Genomic DNA, 8,016 nt, shown 5'->3' with positions numbered 1-8,016 from the left:
GAGACAGCGGTGGGGGGGGTGAAATGTGTTTGAGGAGACAAAGGTAGATAGGAGAGTTTTCTGAACATATGCTTATGTGGTGTTGACCTTTAAACAATATGAGTTGTTTACATATTACAGAATTCAATTGAATGAAGACAAAAGAGTGTGGTGGGGGCACATAGGAGTAAGAAACTTATATCTTCTGGGAGTTGGGAAGAGGTCATAAAAAATTTCACAGAAGAAGTTAACTTTGAAGGGAACTCTTTGTTGTCCATCGTATTTTATTTGTTTGCATATAACTTAGCTTAGTCTAAAAAGCAGAGTAAATGAACCAATGTTCAACTATGATCATCATGAGTTTTTGGTCCCCAGTTGCAGAGAATGGCACTAGCTATAGTACCCATCCAGTGGGGGACTACATGAGAAAGGGCAGGCATGGGGAAAAGTGGAAGGACATGAGTGGCTTTGGAGGTGATTAATAGAGTAGCTCCTGGGAATTTGACTTCTCTGAGCATCATTTATAAACTGAGGAAGAATTAGTGGCTGACTTCACAGTCATCTTCCCTCTAGGATTCCGCACAGAATGGCTATGGCCTTTTGCCCACGGTATGGGTTTATTTTCTTGGGCCATCATTTTAAAGAGTCTCTTAAGTCAACAAATGGCTACCCTTCACAATTAGAATGTAAACCTTGATCGTGGAACTTACTAATTGTTCTTCACTGTTGTGGTCATTTAAACATAAAATATTCACAACCCAAGTCTTGTAACCCCTGGCCTTTCTTTCTCATGGGAAGGGGAAAGAATTGCTCAGAAGGATGACCTTCCCACTTGGGTCAACAAGAGCTGCAACTGGTTCTAAGGAGGGTGTCTTATTGCTGTCAAATTGACCGGAGTTGTCACACGTGAAGCCTGCTGTCACTGCATCTTGCTCAGAACCAGCCCCTTAGCTTGCTGAGTCAAGCTGTGCTGACTCCTGGTGATAGAATTTTAATGTGAGGGATGACAGAGGCCTTGGAGTTAATGTGTGCACGGAGGTGACAGTTTTGAATGTCAGCCAAAGCACAAAGGCCTGTCTGACATTAATTTTGGGGGGTGGCAGGAAGTCAGAGGAAGAAGGAGAGAAATAATATGATGGAGAATTGAGATTAGCTGAGTCAAAACTACTACCATCTGCTGCAATGAAAACATCATTCTGTACAGACATAGACTATCTGTGCTTGGGGGGTAGGAACATTGGCCTTGTCAGATAATTTTGTTGTTTTAATTTTTGATCAACCTCATATACAATTTGCTACTTTTAGATCTCTATGATCCCATTTCCCTTGGTAAAATGGACTTGCAAAATTAGGCATGGATCTCCTGACAATATGATCTAGAATTTAATCATTTAAGGGAGGAAATACTTAATTTTCTGGTGATAAATGAGCCAAACTATATTTATGCATCTTAATTTTCCTTTACATTGTCATTTATTAAGAACTCTCAACACTTTTTCCATTATTTAGAGGACTATATTCAAATCTTTAATCTCTCTATAGTAGACAGAATAATGCTCTCTTGGAGATGTCTGCATCCTACTGCCCTTAACCTGTGAATGTGGTATGTAATATGGCAGAGGAAAATTAGAGTAACAGTTGGAATTTAGGTTGTTAGAATCTGCTGACTTTATGGTAAAGAGATTACCCAGGATCATCTGTGGGGTCCGTGACATCACAAGTGCTCTTGAAAGTGGAAACAGAGGTAGAAGTCAGAGTCAGAGTGACATATAGGCTTTGAGGGCTTTAAAGATGGAAAAGAACTATGAGTCAAGGAATGTAGGCTTTGTCTAGGACCTAGAAAGGCAAACAGATTCTTCTTTGTTCCTTCCAAAAGAAACACAACTTGGCCAACCTTGATTTTAGCCCACCCATATCAGACTTTTGATGTACAGAAGAGTAAAATAATCTATTTGGGCTATTTGAAGCCATTATGTTTATGACCATTTGTAACAGCAATAGGAAACTAGTATCTTTAAGGTCTTTGGCAGTGTCATCCCGCTTTGTCCTCAATTTCCCTGGATGAATCCTGCCTTTGAACTCTGAACACTGACTTCTGAACACACTTTGTGTAGCACAAACTTTGTTATTTCATTTCCTGTATCTGGAGTTAAATATAGTCTCCTGGAGGGTTGATGAGATAAGGCAGACACCACTGTGGGGCTAGCTAGTGCCAGGACAGAGGGATAGGTCTTGGAGCTGGTTACAGTGAGGCCTACTCCTTAATGTGGGTTAAAAGGAAAAAGTAAGAGGGAAACATCTGGGTCAGTGTCCTTGAAAAAAGGCAGAAGTCAAGAATGAAAAACCACTTTGAAGGCCAAATTCAAAGACTAGTCATAGAATCACAAACATGGGTCAAGACCACGATTCTGAGGCCAGGTGGCAGGATAAAAAAAAGGAAGGGATAAATGAGATGTGTCTTAGGAGATTAGTGTCAACAGTTCTTGAGAACCCTATGACTCACTTTGGTGGTGGACCAATACATGGAGTTACTTTGTGTTGACTTAAAGGTAATGTCCATGCATAGCATGAGTGGTCCCTGGTCTCTGTATCTTCAACCAACTCAGTCTTATCCATCATTCAAAGCCTAGCTCACACCCAACCTCTTCAACAATGCTGTTCTTGAATATTTAAGCTCCACATATATTCTCTTCCTCTGAAGTCTTAGCATTTACCCTGGATATCCTCCCTCATTTGGTCATGACAATTCACAGCCTCATATTTTTATTAATTATTTTTATTAACATATAATGTATTATTTGCTCCAGGGGTACAGGTCTGTGAATTGTCAGGCTTACACATTTCATAGCACTGACCATAACACATACCCTCCCCAATGTTCATAACTCAACCTGTCTCTCCATACTCCCCTTCCCCCCAGCAACCCTTAGTTTGTTTTGTGAGATTAAGAGTCTCTTATGGTTTGTCTCCCTCCCGTCCCATCTTATTTTATTTTTTCCTTCCCTTCCCCTGAAACTCCCCACCCTGCCTATCAAATTCCTCATATCAGGGAGATCATATGATAATTGTTTCTCTGATTGACTTATTTCACTCAGCATATTACCCCCTAGTTCCATCCACGTCGTCGCAAATGGCAAGATTTCATTTCTTTTGAGGGCTGCATAGTATTCCATTGTGTATAAATACCACATCTTCTTTACCCATTCATCTGTTGATGGACATCTAGGTTCTTTCCAAGTTTGGCTATTGTGGACATTGCTACTATAAACATTCGGGTACACATGCCCCTTCAGATCACTACGTTTGTATCTTTAGGGTTAATACCCAGTAGTGAGATTGCTGGGTTGTAGGGCAGTTCTATTTTCAACTTTTTGAGAAATATCCATGCTGTTTTCCAGAATGCATAGCCTCACATTTTTAACTAAATGCATTTATTTTATGTATAATTGTAAAAATTCACATCATACAGCGAGGTATAAAGCAGATATTTTGAATATTCAGAACTGTACCACCCGAAGATAACCACCATTACAGTTTGGTATTTATCTTTCCAGACTGATACTCTGTGTTTCCCGCAATATTCTTCAAACACACACACACTTATATTTCATCTACATTCTCTAAAATAAAGCATGTTGCAGGAAATTCTACACGATATAAATTATTATATCAAGCTTCTTACATATTAACTTACATATAAGTCATTTGACATTCACAATACCCATTCTGTTATTCTGGCATTTAAGTTTTTAATCCATACACATCTTTGCAACACAGTCAAGTTGGAAGTATTCTGAGGTAAGGGAGCAAAATTTAGGTTTTCTGTCCCCACTGATGCCTAACATAGCACGCTGTATATTTTAGGGGCTACATAAATCTATTATCAGTTGATGGATGCAAAAGTTGTGACCTGAAAAGCCTGGAAAAAGTTCCTACCTTCAAAACGATAGTATTTGTTATAGATAGGCTTTCAAATTCTACCATGGAATTCCAGTAATTCTTTCTGTATAGAGAATTTTTTAAAAGTTGCACCAGGCTGCTGTTTCCGCATGGGCCAAATTATTATAAACCCAGAGATTTGTCAATTAGCATCAGAATTACTTGTTCAAATGGGGAAGGAGATAAACAGAGATAGGGTCCTTGTTAACTCATTAATATTCCCTATAATGAAAAACGTTGCAGGGAAGAAATAGCCACGGTAATACATGTCATCAATCTAGCTGAGGGAAAGTGATGCCGTTTATTATCTTTACAGAGTTGCTCTGTTCGCTAGTCAGTAGTTGGCATATTTATCAAATGCCCGGTTGGGGCATCACAGTGACTGTTTCTCTGCTCCACACGAGACTAGTGTTTCTTTCATTCATGCATCCATTCATTTGTTAACTATTCATTCTTTAACATGCATTTTTGGCACACTTGTGATGGGCAAGTCCTACTATAGGGGCTGGAATACTGAAGATGAGCAAGACAGTGTTATCCTCTGGACATTGTCAATGGAAGGGAAAACAGACAGTTATAAAACGAGTTTTGATGAGAGATGCATAAGCAGAGGGATAATCTCTACCAGCAAAGAATTTAAAGTTGCATAGCAAAGAGAACACTGCAGGGTATAGGGCAGTCTTCCCTTCCGACTGCAGTGTTATGCCCGTAAATGGCTGGTTCTGGCAGAAACAAAATTCCAAAATGGGCTGGGTCGCCAGCAAGAGGGGAATGTTAAGGTGCAGGCTTTCAGAGCGGCAGCAAGGGAAGTTGCAAACATTCACGGGGAAAAGGCATGGCTTTCTTGGGAGAAGGCAGCCATAACAAAGCGCCACACACTGGCTGACTTAAACAATAGAAATTAATTTTATTAATTTATTTATTTTTATAGTCTGGAGACTGAAAGTCCAGAACCAAGGCATAGTCAGGGTTGTTTTCTTCCGAAAGCTTCTCTCCTTGGCTTGTGGATGGCTGTCATCTCTTGTGGCTTCACATGGTGACCACTCTGTGTGTGTCTGGGTTGTAATCTCTTCTTAAAAGGGCACAGTCATATTGGATTGGGGCCCAGACACATGACCCTTCTTCAATTTAATTACCTCTTTGAAGACACTATCTTCAAGTTCTGAAGTACTGGGGATTAGGGTTTCAACATATAAATTTTGGGAGGTCACAAAACTCAGCCCCTAAGAGGTACCAAGGGTGGGTCTAGCAGAGTCAGAAATCCTAAATCCTAAAATAAAAGCAAATTGGATCCAGACAGGGTAGCTATCTGGGTTCCATTATGGGCCTAACTGAGGTATGCCTTGGTTAAGCTGATTCCACTTTATAATTCGTTTGCATGAGTGTCTATTAGTGTAACACAGTGGACTGTTGACTTGACTTTTAAGGTTATTTTAAAAATTCCTTGATGTTTCTGCCCACTGTAGGCAACCATGTGTTCTAGGAGTTGGGGAGTTTGGGAAGGGGCCAGAGAGAGACACACACCTTACCACAGTCCCTGTAACTGGAATGTGACGGATTAGTTAAGCCATTTCCAACTCCAGAGAGATAGTCTTACTGAAATTTTATAATATTCCTGTATCAGCACCCTAAAGCATTTGGAAATTATTAAATCAGGTAGGATATTTCAGGTGAAATAATAGGAAACCAAGTTAAAAATGGATTAAAGTAGGGTTTCCAAATTTTTCTGATAATAAGATTCACTGCTTAAAAATCAGTTATCCAGCTCCTTCTCTTGGATGTTCTGATTCTGGGGCTTGGGTTAGGACCTGAGAATTTATACTTTTAAAAATGATACCATAGTTATATATATATATATATATATATATATATATATATATATATATATATTTATAGAAGTTTGGCAAACGAATGGAATCAACACTATCACTTTGAATCCAAACTCTTCTATCTACTTTGCCATCATTACTGTGTCTATCATCAGTGTAGCCAGTGACACTCATGGTCACAAAACACCTGCTGTGCTCCTGGGGCTCATATTTAACAGCAGCAGCAGAACTGTCTTTTCTGGTATGTTGCTTCAGCAGAAGGAAATAAGGAGGAAGGAAGGAAGTGAGGGAGAGAGAGAGGGGAAACTAATTGAGAAGCTTCTCAGAGTATCTACCCTATTGTCTTACTGCATACTTACCTTTAAATTATGGAGGATGGAATTGCCACGTTTGGTTTAGGTTATTCAGGATCACCAGTGAGCAGATGAGTTCACTTTGTCTAAGCATGTGTGTTCCTAGAGGTGGATGGACATCCCAATAACAAGAAAGAATGGTAAAGGATTTCATGAGCAAACAACGCTGTCTGCTACAAGTATACAGGAAAACACGGTAATTTTACCAATCAAGGTGGAATTAGAATTGGATCATTAGGCTTGCAAAGTAACAAGTGATATTTACTATATTTTTATGGGACAGACGCTGTGTTCTAAGGCTTTATGTAGATTAAGATTTTTAAGCCTGACAATATATTGATGTAAGTACTGTTATTATTCCTGCTTTACAGAAGAAGAAACTGAAGCATAGAGACTTTAATTAGCTTATCTAAGGTCACACAACTGTTATGATTTGAACACTGGGATTCAGGGCTCCAGGACTACACTCTAAATAATAATCAATTATGCATTAACAGATAATAAAGCTGTGCCCCACAAATAGTTACAGTGTTTACACGGAGATTGGTGGAGGGAGCTTGGTGTCTGCATGGTTGATTCAGCTCTCTATTCAACACAAGTGAAGCGCCTTCTATCTGCAAAAGATTATACCAGAAACTATGAAATTTTAAAAAATGAGTGAGCAATGATACAACTCTACTGGAGCTTACAATTGAATGGAAGAAATAGACATGTAATTAATTAATGTTATTACAATACAGTGTAAAAGTAGAAGGTAGGAAATACTAAACAAAACCCAAGGAACATGTTGGATTAAAGATAAAGGGCAGCTAATTCTGAAGGATCAGAGAGAATCCATGGAGAAGAAAGATTTTGCTAGGTTTGTATTTGCAGAGAGAGGAAGACATTGCAGACTGGAAAGAGGTAAGGAATTGCAGAACTGAGGGCAGGTCATGTTGAGCAGACGGTTCTGTGAGTGGCCTGGTGTGGCAAGAATATAGGGGACTTAGAGATATCCTGGAAAATGAGAATATGAAAATAATAAATTTAAAGGAGATGCCATGTCAAATGTGAAATTCTCTATACCTGGAGAACCAAAAATTAGCAGGCAGGGTAGTTATGCTGATGGGTGATTTATTTTGACTCTCAATTCCTATCTTTTGATAGAAAGAAAAAGTGTTCTGTTCCCTCATCTATTTAAATAATAAATCCCCCACCCAACAGAGTCCATTTTAATCCCTTCCTTGCTCATTTGGCCTTTGTCAAAATCCGTCTTTCACTCTTCTTATACTACTGAGTGACTGTTTCACCTTTTCCACTAGATTGGAATCTCATGGAAGACAGATGACATTTTCAAATGTTTTAGGAATCACCCACAATGCCTGATGCAGTTTTGTTTTAGTATCCAATCAATCCCTGTGAATAATGACCCAATAGAGCATTCCCCCGCAGGAGCTCTTAGATGTTTAGTTATCTTCTCTACAGGTAGTTGGAGAGTGTTTCTTAGCTTTCACCTGGAAAGCTACTTATGGGGGAGTCTCACTTCCAAAGAATGAAGTATCTGCTGACTTTCCCTTTTACCCCTAAAGTCTAGCGAAGAGGGCTAGAAAGACTCTTCAGCCCCTTGCTGACAATCTAGGGCCCTGGTCAATACTTCAGATCTCTTCCTCCTTGACTCTCTCAAGGGTTTACTTGATCAGTTACCATTCTGATATCTATTGCTTAAAAAGCTTTCCTTCAGGGGATCTATTCCATGAGCAGGCCTGACTGTGCATCTTTTCCCAAAGCAGTCGCTTCTTTGTTGGCCTTTCTGCTGGCCTTTATGTCGAGGAGCTCCGGCCCCCTAATCCAGATACCCGCATTCAGCTGTTATTTTCTCATCAACACTTGTTCTTATCAGTGTTGAAATTAATGAGGAATCTTTTCTCTCAGATACT

This window comes from Mustela putorius, unplaced genomic scaffold, assembly GCF_011764305.1.
Source record: "Mustela putorius furo isolate JIRA1106 unplaced genomic scaffold, ASM1176430v1.1 tig00000508_pilon_pilon_pilon, whole genome shotgun sequence".
Taxonomy (NCBI): Eukaryota; Metazoa; Chordata; class Mammalia; order Carnivora; family Mustelidae; genus Mustela; species Mustela putorius.
The sequence above is the reverse complement of the archived record's forward strand: the minus strand, read 5'-3'. Positions refer to the sequence as shown.